Source organism: Melanaphis sacchari, unplaced genomic scaffold (assembly GCF_002803265.2).
Source record: "Melanaphis sacchari strain LSU unplaced genomic scaffold, SCAv2.0 Contig8_pilon_pilon, whole genome shotgun sequence".
Classification (NCBI taxonomy): domain Eukaryota; kingdom Metazoa; phylum Arthropoda; class Insecta; order Hemiptera; family Aphididae; genus Melanaphis; species Melanaphis sacchari.
In genome coordinates, this window is record NW_020271635.1 from 1,248,443 (window position 1) to 1,273,823 (window position 25,381).

The window sequence follows — 25,381 nt, forward strand, 5'->3', positions numbered from 1 at the left end:
CTATATAGGTACCTGGATTTTAGATTCTTGAGTATATTGCAGCAACTTTAAGAGCATTACACTTCTAAAGCTTCAGTCATTCATCTTAAAAGATAAAATTTTAATTAAACTGTAACGTTGTGAGATATGCATATTTTACGTGTATTAAAAATATTAATTCTTGCATCACAAACACTCGTCGCATTACACTTTTTTCATTGTTTGGTATGTGGTTTTATAGTTGAATTATCGTCAAAATATTTAATTCAAAATTCTCGAAGTATAGTAACACTCGGAGAATACTAAACCTACACTTTGAAAAATATAAAATGATCGGTTCTTGTAAGTAATAATATTTCAATCGTTTTAACATTCATACTCCGTCTAATAAGTATCAATAAGATAGCGTAGTGCGGTAGTCGCGAACTCGTGTAGTGTAATTATTATAAATACATAATATTTAATAATAAGTGTGCTCGCGCAGGCATTGCGTAACACACGTGTACCTACATTTTACAACATACATAGTTATTGAAACAGTTAAATATATTATATTATAAACGTTTCTCGGGAACGAAAATATGCGTTGTTACTTATTTGGCATATTTACTTGTTACACGCGCGTAATACGGGTGTCGCCGCGTGTAAAAATGTATATTATAATTTAAGTAGGTACAAACAAACAAATGACGAAATAAATTTTTACGATTATCATGCGCACAGCTCGAGGTGGCCGGCACGCAACCGCCGCGTCGAAGGTATGCGTAGAAACAATAATAATTCATTATATTTTATAATAGTTATTATTTTATTACAGTGTATAAACACTCCGGCTTACTTTCGTCCGCTAAATAGCGACATAAAAGATTTTCGTGAGCACAGTCCATAAATTGTAGTCGAGAGCTCATTATTCGGCATAGAGGTCATAATGTAATATATACATTATAAAATTTTATTATAAATCGAAAATTTTGATTTCAAAGCGTATACTATTAGAATAAATCCGATTGTATCATCTTCGTTTTAATAATTTATTGTCTACATGTACCTATGTACTTCCCGGACACGCGTAAGAGGCAGGATGGGATCTATTTTCGTGTGATGATAATAATAATATAGTGCCTGTGATTCGTGCAACATAATATTGTATTATGAACATTATAGTGACGACATTTTGAAGGGCGCTATATATGCTATGAGTGCGCAAATCGTAAAACGCGGTTTTCGCCGCGATTTCTATCGGGTGTGACCCCTACACCCGGCGACCTTAACCTCTGCAAACACCATAATCCCATTTCGACGATGGGTAATAATACGTTGGAAACGTGATTTTTTCTTCTACCTCTTCTTTTACGACTTGCGACGCACGGAAATAATAAGAATCGAAGTAGAAATGAAAAAAATTCAGGTTGAAGATGAGAAGAATAAAACGAATAAATAATGTCCACCCGAAGGTCTTCCGGTTTTAATCTTAAATTATCGAAATATAATAAATTTTTTGCAAACACGATTGCCAACTATGTATAGCTGGTAAATATATAACGACGTAATGTGGCCAAACAAGTTTACATAATATTATATTATATACAGAATACTTCTAAACAATTTTTGCGACTGTATATTTTTAACATAACATTCAAAATTTTTAATTTCCTTTCATTCTTTAAATACGAATATCAATGGAAATCTTGAAATCTAAGCAGGATTAAGGATACCATTTTGTTCAGTTTCGTTGATATGGGTGATTGAATATGAAAATCGATATTATTTTAATACTTTTAGCAATTCGATACCGGTTACCTGTATATCCTTGTATCTGTGTATTTATTTATAATAATACTACAGTATGATTGTAAATTAATTTTAACATAAGTAAAGGGAATGTAATTTGGGGAAAATATTAGAAATACTTTACAAAATAGTTAATTATACACCTCTACAATTATTGAATTATACAAAATAATTATAAATTATTTTGAAATTATTATTATTCATAATAATATCTTTAATACTACTTATTATGTTGTATACTTGTATCATAAATAATGTAGTTAGACAAACTTGGGCTATAGTCATTTCATCTAAATATCAAATTATAATTTGTAATTTTTTTCATAAACCTACAGGCCAAATATTAAATAAAAATATTTTCCTCGTTACTTTGTCGTTACGAAAAATAACTCGTTATCCTACAACCAGAATATTATTATTGTTTTTTTCAACATGCAGTAGTTTTATTGTGCATTACAATTATACTATAGTAGTAATCTATACATTTACTGAATGAGATTAAAACCATCACACGATAATAGTCGTCAAATAATAATATAATAACGGTAGACGAAAATAACCTTAACATTTAAAAAAAATCGTATATTACGTCGCTTATAGTCTTGATGCACAATGCACACTGCACATGCTGTGGTTGAGTGATATATAAATTCATCGTCGGAAACCTTCCACACTCGTTACGTATGCAAAACGGGTGATTATCATTAAACTATTCTTCGACAGATACATACGTCAAACGAAAATAGTAGTCGTCGATACGACAATAATGATGATGGTGATTATTATATTACAGCAGGTACTTATACGATTTTATAATAAATGAACTCGTTGGCCGACAGCCAGTCTGTCTCGCCAGATAGATAATATATTGAAGTCGTGATTATAAGTATAACAAAATATTTATCACATTATATATCATCATTATTACGCCGTTCGTTGTACTCGTGGTTTACGAGCCGTATTATAATATTATCGTTGTTATTAACACGCGCAAGTACATCGCTTCATTACATTTTATAATATAAAATTACCATATAAATATAATATTATAATAGTATGGATTAAATCGACAGTCTCATAATATATTATATGCTATAATATTGCTATACTTATAAATTACAATTTACATATATTGTTTATTTATACTCGTAGAATCTAATTGATATACCTACCTATTATTTTATAATTTTCAGTTAAAAGAATAGTATTCTGATTCTGTTATGTTTTCTATTTTACTCGCGTAAAATACTGGACGCAAATAAGACCCACCATAAAATCATAATATAAGTGGTGTAAATACTATGCGTAGTTAAGTAAGTCATAGCTGCGCGTTTGCCAGTCGGATTTGTCATTAAAAACAACTGCGCGACAACAAGGAATGAAAAACGAATTAATACATTGAGTGCCGCCAATATTCATCCACAAAATCCGAAACGTCATAAAAATCTCATTAAGAACATATACCTGTTGTAATTTTCGTAATCGTATGTCACTGCCTCGCGTCGATTAACCAACAGAGTGGTAGATGACATACGACGTTTTCACTAGAAATATCACAATAAATCTCACCACCGCCATTGCGCAACATCTGTGCTAACGAATAATAATTATAATATTTAATAATATATCACATCCCGGTTCAGAAGTCGATAATTATTGATAAACACTGCGTTGAAACAACTCGTATGGTTACATACATATTATGTATTGCTGCAGCTACAATAATAATAAGGCAATCTGTGTACCGCGGTTATTATTAATATGGTTGAAACGGCGCAGTAAAATTGTAGTATTATTGAAATTTAAAACTTCAACCACAATATAATATCGTTTTACTTTTATGTTATAAATTTATAATATAAACCATGTGCGAGCATCGAAAGTAAAAAAGTAAACTAAATCATAAAACTCAAACTTAGGTATTAATTATCGATGTATGTATATATAGTATCCGATGTATTAACTATATCGTTACCAATTTACACGCGTGACGTTCCAACAATAATAATATACATATTATAACGCGCAATATGTTATATTATAACGTTATTTGCTTAAATATTAAAAATAAAAAAAATAAAATGTTTTTAGTGAAACCGACTCCGTATACGATTGTCGTTTTAATGGTGTGCGTTTTTTTTTCTAGGTTCAGAATACCAGAAGTTCGTCTATACAAAAGCTGTTTCGGTAAGTCCTGTTTAGTTATACGTTACGATAACAACATAATAATATGATATTGTAATAAATTTAACGTAGTAAAATAATGAACCGTAGTCCTCTCGACATAAATAGTAAACATATTCACGGTGCGTACCTATAGAAGTGTATTATATTATTGTACGGTGTATACCACCCGTATGCGCTGTAACACGTATAACATGACATTACATAGCGTTTGATGTCGCGAAAACTGTGTCAAACGACTGGCTCGGTGGGCATACTTCATTACATTTAGGCCGATCAGATCGATTTTTCCGTATTCCCTATACCTATAGTTTTTGTCGCCTCGTCTCCGACCGTCGAGTTCGGCAGTGGCTGTGTACACGACAATATACGTACGTACGGCATAGCCCCGACGCGTCTTTTTAATTCGATAAACACATTATTATTATTATAATATAATGACGCGCGGGTAATATTAATATTATTATCGACGAGAGAGTGTGGGCCACATTAAAGTTGTAAAATTATTGGCGTGATGGCGGGTTGTTGAACCTGACGTGAGCTAGTAGTCTTCTTCTCCCGCGACTCTGCCGCAGCACACTTGCACACACATTGTATGACACACCGCGGCCGATGTGCACAAAGCGTTTGTTCGCGATTATTACAATAGAGTACCGTAATAGCAATATATTATATTATATATAGGCGATTATATCAAATACGCTTAAACTCGTTACTCGTGTTACTTATTATATTAACCCGTTGCGGTAGAGAATAAGCTTTCCGTGCCAAATGCACAGTATCTTCTCCGACGATAATATTGAAAAAATGTCCTTCTTCCGAGGGTGCAGGTTGTCCCAAGTCGCCGCATCCACTAAATTTGGCCGGGAAAATTTCCCCGAACATCTCACCCATGTGCATGTCAACAACTCCATTTTAGGCTGCTGTCGTAGCGATTCGTGCCATGGCCGCTATTTTTCATTTAAATATTTTACCCAGAGTATTACTATACATGCACGTTAGTTCTAGAAACTAGATTAAAAATCGTTGTACATTTCATAGACAGAACCAATAATGAAAGATATTACCTATTGCCTATTGGCAATTAAAATTAACAGTAGATACACATACATTTATATTTTCCACTAGACAATACTTATTGATTGTCTGCACCATATTTTTCGAATTCCGTAATAATATAATCGGTAGACTATAATACAATTTACGTATAATATGTGTACCAATTTTTTGTTATCAATTTCCTCAGTTCACGTGTATCCATTTCACATTTTTAACTACCAGATCGACGAACAAACGTTTTCATTATTTTCGTTTTACATCTGCAGCGGCTATATTATTGCATACTACATTATGTCTACCATAGATCAGTATATTACACAGTATATTAGTAGGTATATAAATAATGGAACGTACTTATTATCCATGTAAACACGTCTTTCACCTTCTGCAATATTATACACTATCATAATAATAATATTATCGGTCAGTGAATAATTTTTATTCTAAAATCTTCTTATGTGCATCCTCTACCTCTCTTCACAACCATCGTCATCGCTGCACACACGTAAATCATAAGTCGCAAATAAATGTTTAATATTTATCATTACCTTTATAATATAATTTCCTTCCGCATCCGATAAATATATACCATGTACCAAAATAATTACATACATATATACTACTTATATACTGCGCAGTGCGTGTATATAAAATAATAACATTATTATAATTTTAAATATTATTTTACTCGAAATAGCCCGACAATGGCGTGTACATTCGTGATTTTCATTTAGTTTTTTATTATAGATCTTCGACGCGTATTTCAATAGTATACCATATTTATGTGTGTGTGCATATTATATTTTATACATACGTAAATAACGCTAGTAAATTCCGAATCGAACAATTAGAAATGACGGACGTTAGACGTTTATTATTATTATTATTATTATTATTATTATAGAATTAATGAGTCCGCACGCGTGTTTGTATACATATATAATATTATAATTCTCTCGAAAATAAAATAATGTGTGCGCGGTCGAGATACATTGTGTTATTATTTTTAACTTTATAAATATACAAATAAACACAAATATATATGTAGGTACAAACATTTTTCTAACTATCATTAATTCTATTACATCGTTACTATGGCAAGGTTAAGCCATGTATAATATATACATTATACAATAGTAATAATATAAATGTATATCATATTAAATATTGTACACGTTTGTGTAGCGACAAACAACGTTAATTGATTCGTCAGAAGTCGGAAATATATAATACAATTAGCAACTACCAACTCTCCCATCGAATACGGTTTAACATAAATAGTTCTATTCGAACAGCTTTTTAGATTAAAACGTTGAAAATTCGAGCGATTTCCATAGACTTCCTATGAAAATATTATACGCGTATTCCTTGATAACATTTAGCTCGTCTTGTTTGGAATCGTTCTCTCCTCCGGGCCCGTCATACACTTATATACAACTACTACAATGCACAGGAGTTGCGCATAAATCGCCAACAGCAAGAGTTTTAATAAGGTCGGGAGTGATATGTTTTCGTTTTGACATTGTGTAATATTTAGACATGCTTGGACGAAAACAAACCCATAGCCGACTCTCATTTCTCGTTAAATATTATTATTATAGATATTTAATATTTACATTATGTGCAACAAACAGGTCGTTTTCTCAAGCGAAAAGAGAAATAAAGTTGTTATAAATAATAAACAAATTTATAAGTTATCGTCAGATTAAAAAAAAAAAATCTATAAATAATAGATTAAGGTAATATTATAATTTTTTGTTTAAAATTATACCGATTACACAATGAATTATCTGAGCTGTGCACTGCACTTGCTGTCTACGTTGGCATTGGGGAATTATCGTTACTAAATTCTACGTAAACATTCGTGGAAACAGACTTTTAAATTCAGAAACCCCAATTGCGAACGAGGTCAGTCTCAGTCAACTGACGGGAAACGATACCGGTCGCCCAAACACATCAGTGTGGGAGCCCGTTGCAGCAGACCACAGTTGACCGTGGTTGCGGTATCGTCGCCTCGGGGTGAGTGTATAATAGTATGCAAAAAAAATTCACAATAACGGTATTACAGCATACAAAAAAAACCTACTCGTATAATTTATATTATTATAGCTGATCTGAGCAATCCGGACCGAATGACGCCACTGCATAATCACAGAATTTCTTCGAATTTTCCGTCAGCAAACGCGTTAGAACTATGTGAAAATAATAAAATATAATTTCAATATAATATACGCGCAAGTAGTTCATTTAACTAATCTATTTTTGTAATATTAAAATTAAAAAAAAAAAATGTTTAAATGATTTAAATATTATCTATTTATTAATTTTACAAAAATATCTATCGTACATTATATCAACCTGTATATTAAATACCTAATAATAATAATATATTATTATTAAACCTATATATTATATTTAGTAATATCGCTATTCGTTAATAGGACGGTTGCCGATTTCCAATTTCAGCGCGTAACTGCAATACACGCGCTTCGCATACTATATCCAACGCTGTTACTGAAAATTGCAATTGCATTTTTTCGGTCACCCACAGCAGCGTTAGAGGTTTATTATACAGCATATACATCTAACGGCTAACAATATGATACTTAATAATACATACAACGATCTAATGTAATAATAATAATAATAATAATAATGACTGACACGCACGAAGGACATATAAAAACGCATCGTTCCGGAAAGCGAGAGAGAGAAAAATCGTGCCACAGATTTGCCGAACTGTTGATATAAAGGACGAATATTGATTTTTGTACTGTATACGCACGGGACCGCCGCGGTCAAATTATGATTTCACGTAACGTCGCGCCCATTAGCCAATGCCTTATATGCAAAATTAACTATTCCATTATTTTTCGATTTTAGAAACTTTCGTTGTCTGTCATACATACCGGAACTTGATAGTAATATGTACGCAAACGCTAAATCGATAAAGTGGAAAAAACTTCCTCAAGGCAGTCGGGTAATTTCGTAAGTTTTCTAGCGAATTCACGTCATCCGGACAATCAGTGCGAGCTAAATATTTACTCAGGAAGGCCACTTCTACGCGATGGCAAGCGAGATAAATCTTTATAGAGGACATATGCGCCTAGATAGGTTATGCGATTCTGAACTTCTGGCTATGTGGCTCGTGTTCGAGGGAATATAGGTGACTAGGTAAATGCGTTATTAGAATCTTTATTGTATAACTACGCAGCTCGTTATTGTTTCTACTGCAATACCGCGTGAAGTCATGTCCGGTGGATTTCCTTGAGGTGATAAACAATTTAGTAATCGCGCTAAAAAGCAAATATGAAATGTATATTATTTACGTATCATTGTTAGAGGTCGTCCAAATTAATTAATTTGGCCTAGTATGGAATATAAAATTTTTTATATAAATATACTGCATAGCAATCTATCCCCCAATGCGGTGATTGCCCAGGCAAATCGGTAGTAGTTCTTAGTGAAATTAATTTTCCATAAGCTTACATAATATATTAATTATATCCAGTTCTCTATTTAATGTGCGTGGCGCAATGTTATTATTCCTTTATTTAAATAAAAACATAAAATAATAATTAGTAATTATTACTATCGTATATTTATTATTATTTAATTTATGGTCGTAAGTAATAGTATAGTGTACACAAGTTTAATATACATTTTTACTCGATTGTCAGATATTAGAGCATCAATGGCCACAACTATAAATTATTTTCTCTGTATACGTATTATAGCATTTTACACGGTTTCCATATGTTAAAGTTTTTTCAGCGTTTCTTATTTTTAGGGAAAGTATATTAAAATATTAATATTATAATTTGACTTTACGTATAAATATGATATTTTGATTAAATTATTTAATAATTACAAGCACATAATTGCTTAATCACTAAAATGTGCCTAAAATTCAGAATAATTAAAATCAATATTCAACAAAACCATAAATTATTATTTTAAAAATGCTCTATTGCATGTATAACCAAAGTTTTAATAAAAAAAAAATAATAAAATAAAAAAAATACTTTGTTTATTAAATTTCTTTCCATTTAACATTAATTTATTATAAAATTAAAATTAAATATATACCTATTATTTGTTAAATATTAATTTCAATAGGTCAATCATCCTATAAAACTTTATAATAATTAATATCTAACATAATATGTATATTATAAAATTATTTTAACACTAATTTAATAAGTTCTGCTAGTAATTTTTATTTTCATTAGATTAGCCACATACCTTTGCATATATATATGAGTACACATTAAACATTATAAATACTATAAAATATTTATTACTTCTTGATAACTATAACGTTAATGCAATGATTGTCCAGATTTTAACTGTATTATTCGATTATCAGCTTAGACAGTTCGGACATTTCTTTATATTCTTTTTTCCAAATCACAGAGAAACGCTATACACGAACTGTGTGCATATTGTAGAAAATACTAAATACATCTGATGTACACACTGCCATACTGGTATATAACTATATAAGACGCATTAGCGATTGTCAGTTTACTTTAAATTATGATAATATTACAGTGATAAGTGACAAAAGCCGGTTTTCTTCGTTGGCTACACGTGTAGCCATAATTTGTACATGGTCGCCGACAACAATGAAATATTAAGGTGTATTAATCATAATCTCCGGCGGGAAAACCATATACGAATTACGCGTATGCACAGATGTACAATATGATTACCAATCCTAAACGATAGAGAATTATAGAAAATCTTCTCGTTACCGTGCCGCGAACCCCGTTCGACATAATTGTTGTGCATTGTCGTCCGCGTCGTTTTATCGGACACCTGTATCTGATATTCCGATATATATTCTCACGGACGGTAAAAAGCACGCAGTGTCCGATACGTGCCACGCATACGTGTGAATTCGTATTTATATACATAGGTATAAGTTGCAGGAGGAGAGCATACCTAAACAGAAAAATCGGTATGATATTATATTATATTTCTTATTAAATACAACGTCGAACGGCGATATATAGGAACAGTTTTAACATTCAGACCAGTGCACGCGATCGTTCATTCATCGCGTATTATATACATTTATACATTGTACCAATACAGCGTATAAGTATATAATAAAATATAATTTATACGCACGTAAATGTCCTTCCCTTGCTATGCAGCCGACACCACGTCAACCGTATGGACTAAACGAGAAAAAAAGACGTTTTGATATCTGCTGTATAGTTGCATCGCCAATACCATCCCTTGACCACCAACCCTCAACCACAATTACTCGACCAACATCACCTAACTACAATATTCCGACCTGCCCTCTGATCCTACTATGCAATTTATTATATTCGTATTCGTATTCGTTTGCTGCCGAAAATCCATTTCGTTTGACAACATACTAAAATTGTAAGTTCAATTTTAATTACCTGATATTTTCAAATATTATTTATAACTTTATAAGATTATAAACATGTTATGATAAAATATTTGAAACGGATAAACATTAATACTTACTTAGTAATTATCGATAGGTTACTTATAATCAACATTGGTTTGGTCATTAGTTCACAATTTTTTTAATAATTATCACCTGATATCTACTATAGGTAATATCTGAGAAATTTAAATTTCAAATAATTGTAGAATATTTTGTTCAAGTCGCTGAAAATTATAGTATGTATAAATATAAAATACCATACTCTATCATAAGTCAAAAACACTAGAAAAGTGAATATTTGCCATATACTCTCTCCCATCCCAATACACTACTTCTAATAGTTATAAGCGTTTTAACTTCGCGGAATGCATATCACGTCATAATATTTTACTAATATTTATTATCGGTCTCTCACTACAGTTGGCTTTGGCAATAATATCATAATGAATACAATACAATCTACAATATATGAATATTACATATATAAGTAAGATAATCATCAATCAAACATCCAGTCCCAAATTTTATAGATGTGAAACATTAATTTTTGGTTCCAAAAAAAATAGTGATTTTAATATTATACATTCCGGTGTCGGTTAGCTATATTCTACTATTGATTCTTCTATTTGTCATGAGTTCGTCACTGAAAAAAATTCATTAATTTTTTTCTATCAACGGATGACAATGAAATTTAATATATTTGCACGTTTCTTACCCTTCAACGATCATAATATACTCATATCATCAAAACAACAATCGTGATTTGAACGTCCTACAATTCATTAGGCATAATAGCAGTCATCGGCGACGTTAATGTGTGTATTTATAAATATATGACTTGATCGATCAATGTAAACAATTATTCACGACTTTATTTACCTTTTTTGTCTGAAAATTGTTGTTAAAATATCCAATTTAATTATGTGTTGCTACAACAGCGTGTGTCTCTCGTCGTTATTTAATAGTCACAGTCATTCACGCGCACGATTTCAATATTTCTTTGACTGCAAGTATATATTATTATTTATCACATAAACAAACGTATAATTTGATTTTTCAGTTTGAGAAAATAATGATCTATTGTTATAATATAATATACTCGCATCTCACATGATTATCATAAGTAATATGTTGTGTTAATAATTTTAAGCAATTAATATTTGTATACTTTAATATGTCATCTTGTATTTAATTTATATTTATTTTAATCGTGAAAGTATAATATAACAAATTTTCCTTTGAAACAAATAATTATCTGAAATTTAGTTTAATGTGAGGAGCAAATTTTTATCCTTAACAAACGTTTTCCATTAATTTCGACGACTAGGTAGGTATATCTTTTATTTAATTTTTTCAAAAATCAAAATTTGAATAAATATGTTATCAAAATAAAACATAAAGAGTTGTATGTCAATCCATGTGCGTAATAATAATATGTTTTATCAGTGACCACGATTTTCTATTTAATCGCAAAACAACTGGTCAGTAATCTCTCTTGATCGTTTATTATTATACTATTGGAAAATGATTATTATTGTTATACTATTACCAGAAACGGTAAATTTTATTACTACTTATGAATTTAATTTCACCTTAGTTTATGTATATATAACTTTGAGCGTAAATCCCACCGTTAATTATATTATTTATTATTTAAACGAGCGACTTTGCAGCGTATACACACATCAATTACCGTTGTAAGCATTCATTTTTTGTATTGTACGTAAATCAGTCGTAATATCTGTGTTTTTTTTTTTTTATGAACGCATGACTCCACAAAAACGCATACCTCTAAATAGTAGGTATAAAACATATACATTCAAGCATAATATATTAATATATAATATTATGTTGGAACATCAATTATAAACCGAATATAAAAAATTGTAATAATAAACATGAAAGTACCGTTTTTTCTCTTGTATAATAGTTGAATGAAAAACTATATTTATTTACACTGTAATGTTATAAATATATTACAATAAATTATACGGTTTAATTTATAAAATAAAAAAAATCGTGCAACCGTTCGGTACTCATATTATGCCTGCAGCACTTCCATAAACCTATTACCTAGGTTACATAATATTATGATTTGTCGCTACCGAAATTTTTTTCTCATCTATATTTTTATTCGTTATATTATATACCCTCAGAAACCTATAACAATCTTCAATACGCAAAATAGTGACTAAAAAGTACATTAAGGAAATTTGGAACAGGATATTTGATAAAACTACGTACAATAGTCTTGATTTTCGTATCAGTTATTATTATAATAATAACTGCATAGCTGCAGTTATTGCATTGTTGTTTACCATATTGAAGAGACTGAGACGAAATGAATAGCACACACAATTAATACGTTGGGTTATTACAGCGTTAGAGACTTTAACAGCCGTCAAAATTGCGGTCGAATCGCCGCATTGCGACACACAAAATTTATTTCTTAGATTAGATGCAGTTAGCCAGTATAATGGCAATGCGATAATACTATTATTATTGCTCTATCCGTCTATCGCGATCGGCGCGTTTCTTGCGTGGTGACAGTTCGTATGTCTACGAGTTTTTTTCGTATAGATACATTTTTTATTATATATTATACAGATTACATAGGTAGGTACAGCAATACACAGTATATATATGCACACGTGTAAAGGCGATCGCGTGGCCAACCGGGATAACCAGTTCTTCTGGGAAACTGGTCGCAGCACTCGGGTATTTTTGCGTATTGTCCTGCGAGTAAATATAATAATAGTATGTTTAGCTAGGAGACGGAACGAAAAAAAATTTTTTTTAAAACTGACTGGTTTATTTACGGGATTTACGCACGCGGTGGTGAGTTATCGTCATTATTACTATTATTATAATTATATTGTTGTATATACACGTAACGTAAATTATACATTAAATAAAAAATAATATATATATACATGTATACATAAATTTTTCACGTATTTTTTTGAATCTTATGCCGAATTTTTTGAGTAAGAGATTCATTGATAGATTCTTATTTTGGCGACAAAAAACATTTAATAATAAGACACAATTTCAATTAATGAACAATAATAAACAAATTAAATTTAAAAAAATTCTTTTTCATCGATTGGAATTTAACCACTATTGTTATAATAAGGATGGGGAGAGATCCTGTCTTAGGGTTTTTTAACTAAGTACAGTTAACTAAGATCTAAGTGATGGTAGAGTGGCTTACAGTAGGTACTAAACATATTAATGATTAACATATATGAATAGAGGAATAAAATGTATTTTTATGATAACCGATGAGTGACTAATTAAACCTTTTATATAGTATTTTGGGTTGAAGAGGCACTGCATGGACTCCCATGACTATGTATTGAACATTTCTTATAGCTTCATAAGTTGAAGCTATAATTTGAATATGTATTATATTTTATGTTTAGTTATTTTATAAAACTAATACTCACGATTTTTTATGTACGGAGCAGCAGCATGATGTAGAAATAAATATTACAATACAATTTAAGCGATGAGTAATGCCTGTATTTAATTAACCAACGCGTAACGAAACAATGAACAAATTTAAATCACCATTTATTTACTTCGACTGATCGCGGTAATAAATATTAAACTTTAGAGAATAAATATCAGCTATATTATTATACCATATCTACAGCGATGGAGATTGGTGAACAAAGCGCTTATCTCGAAAATCGCCTAACGTACATAGGTACTACAAGGTAACCCATTATATGCATACCAATGGCCACAATATACCACATAAAATAATATTACTATTTAATTTTAAAACAAAAAACGGTTGGAACTATAATATATATATTTATACACAGAAATTGGTTTTATATTATAATCAAATCTACCCGAGGGCATAATATAGTGCAGTCGGTGTTCTAGGATGTACGAAAAACTGTTTAATAATAATAATAATATTATGATGATGATGATGATGATTTTTTTCAGTAATAAATGCAGCGTGTCTGCACTCTATATATATATATATATATATATATTTATGTATTAAAAACGTCATATTACTTTAATGCGTGTATCGTCAAAAGAGGTGTGAGTCCAGAGGCGGCATGTATGGAAAAAGTGATTGGGGGGGCGAGAATTTAAAAAAACAATCCAACTGTAATTAATTAATATTTAATAACACGCGTCTTAAGCGGCGGCAGTCGATCGATCATCTGGAAGACCCGACGGCGTTTGGCACATAAGGGAATATTTTTATTTCGTTATTTATATTTATTATTTTGTTGTGATACACGGACACGTGTGGCATGCAAACTCGAATTTCGTGTTAATTTAACATCATATTATATATATAATGTACATGAGTACGGTTCGCTCTAGGCCCAACGATGCGCATCACTTATGATTTTATAAGATGTCAGGTCTATCTGAGAAACACATAAACAACATTATCGATTACTAAACATGACGTGCAGCGACCGAGGAAAAGAGCAATATTCTATGTTATATAGTGTTTAATTAATTTTCTGCTTCCTTCGTCATCAACCGACTATTATATTATCTATGTATAACATATTTTATTACAAAATAATATGCTCCTACAAATCTCCGCATGATGGTGTAGCTAGAAAGACCTAACGCAATTCCTGTGATAAAATAACATTAAACGATTTATTATTATGTTAAACATGTACTGTACATTTATATATGTATGCACAATCATGACCAATGGTTGTATACTCATACCATGTACTTTAATATACGTATGGCATCATTGCATATATATATATAATATAGTAAGTATAAACATAGCTCGGGGGTTCCAGTAAACCACCAGCTTTATACGCGTATCTGGGATCACCAAGATTTACGCCGTCAAGCCAGGGTCGGGGCCAACTTCACGTACACCGGAGTCACTGACCATCGCACACCCTCCAATAGATACGTCAAAAATTATATTCATCTCCACTCTTCGGCGTTAACGTAAGAGAACGACAATTAAAAATATCTGTGATTCACAACAACCACGACGCTAAATAATTTACGAGTTTAATTATTAAATTAATTTTACGATTTATAAGTTAGGTAAGGTATAATAGGTTTTTTTGTCGTTTATTTACGGGATTACGGGATTAGTTTTTTTAGATTTTCTGTTCTTTTTTTTGTAGAAAGGAATTATACGTGAATGACTCACTCATTCGACCGCAATCTTCGAGGACAGGTTTTTCGTTACTCCTGAGAATTCGTATGGGGTTAAAAAAAAAATTCCAAATTCCCATACACGGACCCATACATCGAGCTGCATGTTGTGAAGAGTATTGGCTGTTTAGTAAAATACACGTATACGTTTTGAGAATTAGCGATGCTTGCGCTGCGAATTTTTAAACTGTTGGCTGTTCGCATGAATAGGTACCTATAATAATAATAATATAATCACTCCAAACCGCAGGCTAGTGGAATTTATTTTTCTCTCTTCTCGTTTTGCCGGTAAACGATGATGCATCGGGAAAACAATGAAGTGCTTTTTGTTCGTCAATCGTCTCCGTGGTTATAAGCATAATATTGTATTGTATTTTATATATCGTACTCTCCGTGCCCGTAAATATTTATAGGTATAGTGATACATCGATGACGCGTGCATCACGTCGGCGCGAGTACGCAACAGCCACAAATCAATAATGTGACTATACGACAAATAGTGACGAATTGTTGAACCTATAATAAAATATATTATATCACGTGTATATATAACTTGTGCGTATGTATAGAAGATACGCGCGATGCCGACGATATCGTCGTAACAAATGACTTCAAGACTGAACGTCAATTGTCTTGGCGGAAAAAAATTATTCGCATAATAATAATAATAACATAAAACATATAATATTATGTATATCTATACGCGCACCATCCGTATTGAAAAAATAATGTATGATTGTATATAGCAACTAGCAAGTATATGTACTGACTTTTTATAATTATTTTCATTTTCCATTTCGTCGACGCGCGAATCCATAAACATATAATATATATATATGTATACATACGAGAACCTATACGTTTATTTGCCAAGTAACGTGAATTAAACGTTTTGTACTTGAATCTCTCGCGTTCGTCAAATTGACGTTTAAGTATACTGCATAATATATATATATACAACATAATACTCAAGTCCTTGGAAATGAAAAATTAATTTTTTTTTTTAATCAGCGAGGAAGAGGAGGAGTCATTACATCCGTGATTTATTATTTATGTAATAATAATAATAATACGTATACAATACACTTACCGTCTGATTCCTGAAATACTGGAGGTTTGAGAACTGCAATACAGTACAAATAGTAAAATATTTTATTATTATAGGAAAATTATAATATGTATATATAATAATATATAGGAAGATTTACATCGAAATCATATAAAATTAATTTAAATTTTTTTCGTGGTGTGACATTAAAATACGGCCAATTTCCGTCAATTGTTTTATTAATATTATACTTGTATTATGTTGTATTATATGGGTAGCTAGATCTTTGTTTGTCGTATTTACTGGAATATAATTTTTCGAAATCCGATTGCTACATAATATCCTCTGTTGGTTTGATGCGCGCATGCATTACGTGCTCACAATTTACATATTATAAGTTATTTATAGGCACGCGATAATATTGATCACTTGTTGTTTTATAGACAAAAAATAATAAAAATACACTTTAATGTATAATGTATACTATATATCCTAATGTGTAATGATATAATGAATTCGATAATGACAAAGGGCATTGTCACAGTTCAATAGTTTACCAGCTGTATATAAGTGGGTACAACAAAATACCAGCGGAACTGTGGTCGTCTGAAGTGCTATTGAACGTTAAATTTGTGGTGAGACGGATGGCGCGGGTGAAAGATTATGGTTTTTGCATAAAGTACGATATACACATAATATTATGTTTAAGATGCTGTTAGTGCCGATCTCCGGACAGAATTTGATCAAACCATAATTTATTAGCATTCCACTGCCGTCCGAAAATAATCGTCTCAAAACGCATTTAAATAATATTATAATATACTTACACGTGACGGAACCCTGGTGAAACAAAAAATCTATTGTGGCGCTTCACCGGGTTTAAATGGTTTTACCTAACAATTACGCTGGTCCTGATGCAGTAGTATATATAATATAATAAATAATAAAAAGAACGAGAATGACACTGAAAATTTAGATTTAGATTAAGATGATGATGACGCTAAATAAAGATACAAAAAAAAAAATCTTAAGAGAAAGATACATTATAGGACTGCAGTGTTCGCGTCTTCGCATTTCCCCCTTGGCTTGTCCAAGGACGTTTACAGCGGTAGTCGCACGCGCGACCACAGAATTTCGTTTTCTTCTTCGCGGTCTTTGCTTCTGCACGCGCTCTCTCGCACGTACCGTCTCGTGTACATACTGGTACAAAATACGTGCATATTATAATATAGGTATAAGTATACGTGTTTTTTTACAAAATATGCACCGTTCGATTACGCAACCCGAATCCGCGATCATCGTGGTACGTTGGACGATAAGTAAAATAAAAAAAAAATCATTATTAATTTAATATATTATCTATATTATACTCGGTCTAGTCTCAAAATTAACGCGTCCGCCCACACATACGTATACGTTGAAGTTGTTGTATATTATAATATAAAATAAATCGTGTCAGGTATCCAATATATTTGGTGGTCTACCATTTATCGGAACATAAATAACTATACTATACCAGTCCGAGTATGTACGATGTATTAGCGATACTATCAACTTTACTATGCAACGGAAATATATTCGATATTATATAATTACTAATGAATTTCTTGCTATAAGTTAAAAATCTAAATTCCGTGTAAATTAGACAAAGATCCAGTGATACATTCTCACCACTTAAGTTATAATATTTTTTTTCTTCAATATTTTGAATTTGAATTAATAATAAATGCGTATATATTTGTATTTTTATTGTACTAAACCAAATATATATAATATGTGTTTATAGACCAACAGTTAGACTACGTTTTTATAGTAAAAAGTTGTAAAAACTATATTATACGTATAGTTGTTGTTTACATGCATTAAAGTTATTCGTACACAGAAAAAAATTAAATCATACCATTAATATGAAAAATTTAATTTACTATATTTATTATAGGTATATCGTATATGTCATATACCTAAATAGTTTAATACTATTTACAATATAAAAATACACTTTAAAAATAAAAATAAAAATGTTTAACTTCGAGAAAATAATCTTATAGTTATTTAGGAAGAAAAATTGTTTTGATCGTTTCTCACCTCTTATTTTATAAATATATATCTAATGCATGATACGCGTATGTGCGTGTATAGTATATTACCTTCTGTAGTATATGGCCGTTGACTTGCGAGAATATCATTAAAAATTGGTTCGGTTTGTCGATCTCGACACTATTTGAACTCTCGCGTGTAATAATAATAGTTATAATATGATCTCATGCAAAAACAAACAAAAAAATGAAAAATGAAAATGGAGAAAAAAATAAGAGTTAAGCAATGCGGAACGAACGCTGACGATTGGTGCTCGTGTCCATGGGAAAAAAAAAAAACAACAATACCGCTTATAAAAGTACGCGCGGCAGACCACTGTTTCTATACACATACACACACATACATATTTACACACACGCACACACACATATATATAGCATTATTATATATGTTTTAATATACCGTGCGGATTGGGTCACTGCACTTGTGTAGCGGCGGGACAACGGAAGATATCTGCACATCCTCATATAAGGAAACCCGACACTATCGTTACAATGTTTTTTCTTCTTGATCCACCCCGAGGAATTTTCTTCTCCACCACGTACTCACATTAAGTTGTACAGTAGTAACTAGTATGTACTTGTATATTATTTATATTTATATGTATGTATATGATGTATTAAATATTCGTCATGCACATTCTTATCACTTTTTAAACGATATGTTAATTTTGATTACGGCTTTAGACGATATACTCAAGTAAACTTGAATATATGGTTTATACAAATGTACATATTTGCGTACTCACAAAAAATTCTCATGGGATGGGGCTATAGTCCTGATCTTTCCGGTGTATACAATATAAATAATGGTCATCGACAAATTTTTAATTTAGATTGTTTTCGATCCACAAAATCGTACATTATTTGTATTATTATACAATTATATTTTCTAAACCTTGAAAAGTTAATTTACCTTATTTATTATTTAATATAAAATAGTTACAAAGCATAGAATTAATGTTTGAACTGACTTCATAAATTCATTCATTTCCGTAGAAAATAGTTTCATGGACAGCTGACAAGCCATTTTTAACTAACCTGGAAATTTTAAGAAGGAACCCTACACCAAAAAGGATGTGGCTTCGTCAAAAATTATTGGCTATTAAAGTGAAATACTGACAATATAAAATAACAAATTTTATGGAATTAATAATTTATTCACTATTGTAAAATAATAACATAATATAACTGAAGTCGATTAACAATTGTTTTCTATTAACACAAAAGCCCTTTCTATTTTAGATGTATAACATTAGTAAAGTATTCAGATAAATATTCAGATATTTAAGTGTACAAGTACAATAACAACATCACCCCTTGCGGCCATGCCTGCAAGCCATCATCGACGTTATATTAATGTCGAAATGGTGTAACGTCGCGTGCTGGCCGATGAAAAATTTATTTTGTCCAGAATAATATAATCTATTTTGTATGATATTATTTTCATGATGATCATAATCAAATTATTTTTGTATAATATAGCGTAGTCCATTCTCCATACATAATATTCATCCGTGATTAATTTAACTATGAAAAAAGTTACCAAAATACAATCACCTCCCTTGAAAAAATCCATGTAATAATCAATTCTATGCATAGACTTGTCTGGTTTAAGTTAAATTGAATTGATCTTTTTGCAATAAATTGATTGTTAACATTACATTATCATTTATTCGGAAATTTGAAATTGTTAGCAAAATTTTCCGTAAAAAAATATCGTAGCATTTAATTCATTTTCATCGAACGAAAAACACACACTAAAACACATTAAATAATAAACATTACCATATAACGTGTTATTATCTCATAAAATCATCACATAGATATTCAGCGTTTTTGGTGTGTACGTAATAGTAACATGTATAATATATACGTAAAACGAGTTTTTCTTAGTATAAATAGCTAGTAGTATATACAGTATATGTTAGTAATACTTAACTATCGAACGAATCGAACGCACTTTAACAAAAAAAATATATAAATAAACGTTTCGGCTAAAACGAAAATCTTTAATTTATTCAGTCATTTTTATTTTGCGCTAAACGAATTTACGATGACATCACAATGATTCGTATGTATTAGAATTTATAATATTTATTGTATGAAAATCGTATGATTTAGGATACATAAAATGCATTATGTAAATATGGAAATTAAATTTAGCACACGTGCTATTAGCCACATGTTATAATAAATATATGTATATATGTATAAACATATTTATATAGTATACACTATACGCAATGTAATAGGTACCGCACACGTAGGAGTTTCTCAGTCTCTCTACGTCATTCATTCCGATAGTGTGTCTCGCCGCAAAAAAATAATACAAGATAATATGTGCAACACTCTCGGACCTAATAATATTACTCATATATTAAACATCGTTATTGTTAATGGTACAACTAATACGTGAAACATAATATGCCGCATCCTGACCTTTAAGTGCGCAATTCCATTATTTGATATTTACGTCGATCACTCTCGGTCCTCGGATATAAAGAGAAATAAATACAAATTCAACATCAGACGACGTGACAGACATCTGCTATCTGCTTTATAAGTATATACGGTAAACCTGTACAATACCCATTACCCAGTACTCACCGTATAATATTATACATATCATCGTGTGGTCCATAATTCAAAACATAGTTTATCGTCATCAACAGGATAGCCTAAGCACAAGACCGTCGAGATGAACCGTTGGAATAACGGGACGAATATGTTAAGAGGAAAAAAATTAAAGCCCGCACGACGTCTACTGTTTCTTTCGAGTTTCGATCGAAAATTTGTCGAATAATCGCCAAAGGCAATAAATAACATCATAGTATTACAATACACTATAACGTTTTTGTGAGTTACGAGACTGCTTCGGTGTAGCGAAGACGTAACGATTGTTCCCTCAGAACGGTTTTCTCAAGATATGTTTATAAATACATCGAACAATTAATACTGCGAATTTTATTGTAAGAAGATGTTGCTTTTCGAATACTTTAATAACGATTTTGAGAAAACAGCAAAGTAAGAACACTGACACTAATAAAGTGTATTAGAAATTTTAACAAGTAGTTGACCGATTTTTATTTAAAACACGCCGATCTCGTATTGATGGGTTATCCGTTTTTTGAAAACATGTAGATCTCCCACATTCCTACCTGTTTAACGATCGCGACTTTGAATGACATATGCTGTTAAACAACAGCGATAAAAAAAAAGACGTGTTAAAAGAAATTTAATTTCTGTTTTTTTGTGAACGAATTATGTTATTCGTACGGTCATCTGCTGTAGTCGAGACGACGACCTTGCCGGTCGGCCTACGGACGGCGCCTATTGAAGGAGGTGTGTATGTTATATATATATAGTTCACCGGCGGATAGGAAAACGAAAGCAGAATCAATTGTCCTCCCGTAAACGGACGTTCGTCGTAACTCAGACGTAGAAAAAAATGTATCATAAAAATATAAAAAACCATCGTGAACCGCCGACGAGTGGGCTGAGCGCCGAAAACAAGTGTTCTTGATATATATTACGACGGCGGTGACTAAATAGGTAGTTTTTTTTTTACATATTTTTTTTTACGTGTTTTGTCGTATAAATACAACATAATATATGCTTAGGTACCCACGCATGCGTACCCATCTTTATGTACGAGTACACGTGTTTAGATAATACACATAAAATACGCTATTTACGACACATCTCACCTAGTAAGAGTTATTAAAAAAAATATGTATCTATTTATAGTACCGAAATCTCAACGATGTGATGGTCATTTAAATTTATAAATTATCGTTATTGTGCGTTTCGTGGGCATCGCAACATTTAGTGTTTACGTCTATTGCAATGTGGATACGTTTTGGAAAAAACCACAAAAATAGGTGCGCGCCCTATAAACGTGGTGTAGGAATAAAATGTATTATACACCTACATGAAATTATTTGCATAACATTATGTTATTCAAGTTATATTATCAACTGATAACTATATAATAGTTAATTAACTACTTATATCGATTACCGTGTACCTACGTCACGCCGATTACAGATAATCTTGAATAACCCTAGACGAAACTTCCGAAAACTCCTTTAACCATATCAATTGCTAAAAAATGCTAAAATTCGGGCTTACAATATAAAAAAATAGTTTTAAATTCTAAAACCAAAAATTTATCAAAACGATAAAATCGTTTTAAATGGTAATATAGTAATATTATGTTCTATGAATAATGTAAAGACCTAATATTATGTACAAAACATTTAATATTATATATAATTTTAATTAGGATTGTAAATGGTGTATTATATACAATAAATACGACAGAAACGGCAAGGTTCCATTTCGATTCCAGTAAGACAAATAGTATAGTAAAAGCATTACATCTTTGAAATATAATGATATAATCATTGTTCATCTCGTTCGGTTGTGTACTTATGTATAATGTACCCATACCTATAAATTATTACAAAGACGCACAAACTGAGACAAACATAATTACATTTAAATTTAAAATATAAAGATGTGTTTTCACACATACACGAATATCCAATTTTCTTCTTTCTCTCGTCAATATATTATTATATTATAGTGTCATCGTCATCGTCGTGATTTCCTTCATGTGTATGTGGGTATGCAGCTATATAATATATAACAACAATTAAAAAACAATACATGTGGCGACCTCGGTTTTTCTCGATTCATTAAAACTATAAAAAATAATAGTAATAAACGGACGCCGTACTACGTTACGTATAGTGAAGAATATAGGTATGTTATTTTTCTCTTTAAAAAAAAAAAAAAAATATATAACGATGATATAAATAATATGAGTGCATACGGGCGAGCGCGGTTCTAATATTATATTCATTTTTTATGTTTCACCTTCCGACGGTGATGTATTCACGGTTCACTACTGTGAATTACGCATATACCATGTTATAACAAGAATAATATCGTATCCCATACTATTATTACTACTATTATTGTACCAGACCGTTTCCGATTGAATCGTCATCATTATACACGTATTTTTATACCGTCGTGCCCGACGGCGGCTGACCTCTATGATTTAGCAAGTCTTTTGGCGAATTCAAATTATTTATTACGTTCACCGATGATAGCATTATGTACGAGTATACATAATTTTAACTTCAAAATATAACGTACCAATCAACTTATCAATAGCTTAATATACTATAATGATCTAAACCTTAGAGAACCAAATTAAAAAATAAAACGAAATCAAGACATAACTGCGACGTCGACGATGGAGTTTTTCTATAGTCCTGGGATAAAGTCACATGACCTATGTGATTGAAATATTCATGTGCATAAACACTTGCTTTACTTTACTCATATTAAATAAATGCACCAAGTGTTATTTAACTCCTAGGCGATATAAACAGCTTAGTTGAAATAAATTAAAATGACAGGGGTATTTTATTTAAGTCTTGGAAATACTCAATACAGTACACTATATCCTCTTAGAAAAAAATATTTATAATAATGTTATAATATTCATTACTTTCTGTTTGCACATAATATGAACCATGAACGGTTCGTAGTTTTATTTTATATCAAATTTAGTAAAAATGTTTAATATAATAAACTATATAATACGGGTATCATAATTCATTTTTAATAATAAAAAAAAGAGAAAGATGAAAAGTGTTAACTTGATAAACTATGATGTGAAAACTTGAGTCAAAAAAACATACGTCTTAATAGCAGCCTTTTCAACGATTACATTACAGTATTACACACTCTTCATACAACAGTTGAACAGTGTAATATATGAATCTATCTATTTAAAGAAAACAATAATACTGCTGAGAATTATTAAAAAAATGAAAAATGTCGAAATAGACGAAGAAATTTATCGGCATTTGTAACGACAGGAGCGATACGTTTTATTATCGTTTCGCTTCGGTCGAACGTAATTGTATTCACTTTATAGCATTTAAAATGATAAAATGACGCGCGTCCCAATCGTGTTTGATTCACTATTATTTTCGTGGGTACACTGTCATCGTCGCAGCCACCTTATATTATGTCATAGTCCAGTACAATATATTATAATAATGTATACGTGTACCTATAGGTATTGTATATATATATATATATATATATATATATATATAGATAAAAACTGCCGTTAAACCTGCAGTGACTGGTTAGTCCGGTGTGTCCGCGAGATATATTACACATTATTTAATACCTATATATAGATGCACTTACCTCTGCTTACGGACCCGCCACACTTGCATTCCGACTTATAAGTTTCACACACACACACCTGTTGCAGCAGAGTCTCATACGGTCATAGAGCAATCCGACGCTGTAGTCTCAACAGCATGATATAATAACAATAATATAATATATAACGGTATAGGTACCTAACCCGCGCCGTCCTCCGATAGAAAAGCGCACCGTGTAGGTAACTAGGTAAGGTATATCATTAATGATTGTACATAAATCACGACAACGAAAATCGTAAAATCTACATAATATTATTATACATTATGGTACAATTCGAGAAATGTTTACACGCGTGCACATTCCGGTCCACCCCGAGGGGGCGTGCACGATGTTATATTACCATCGTCGCGAGCTTAT

The 25,381-nt window shown here is 31.1% G+C and overlaps 1 protein-coding gene across 3 annotated transcripts in view; it reads left to right on the forward strand.

Annotated features, from left to right (window-relative positions):
* LOC112602680 (mucin-17-like) overlaps positions 1-25,381 on the forward strand; it is a 61,980-nt gene that overhangs the window by 19,333 nt on the left and 17,266 nt on the right. For all 3 annotated transcript variants that reach the window (XM_025350885.1, XM_025350887.1, XM_025350886.1), the window contains exon 2: positions 3,917-3,957. The gene's annotated coding sequence lies outside the window, so the exon portion shown is untranslated. The remainder of the gene's footprint in view (positions 1-3,916; positions 3,958-25,381) is intronic.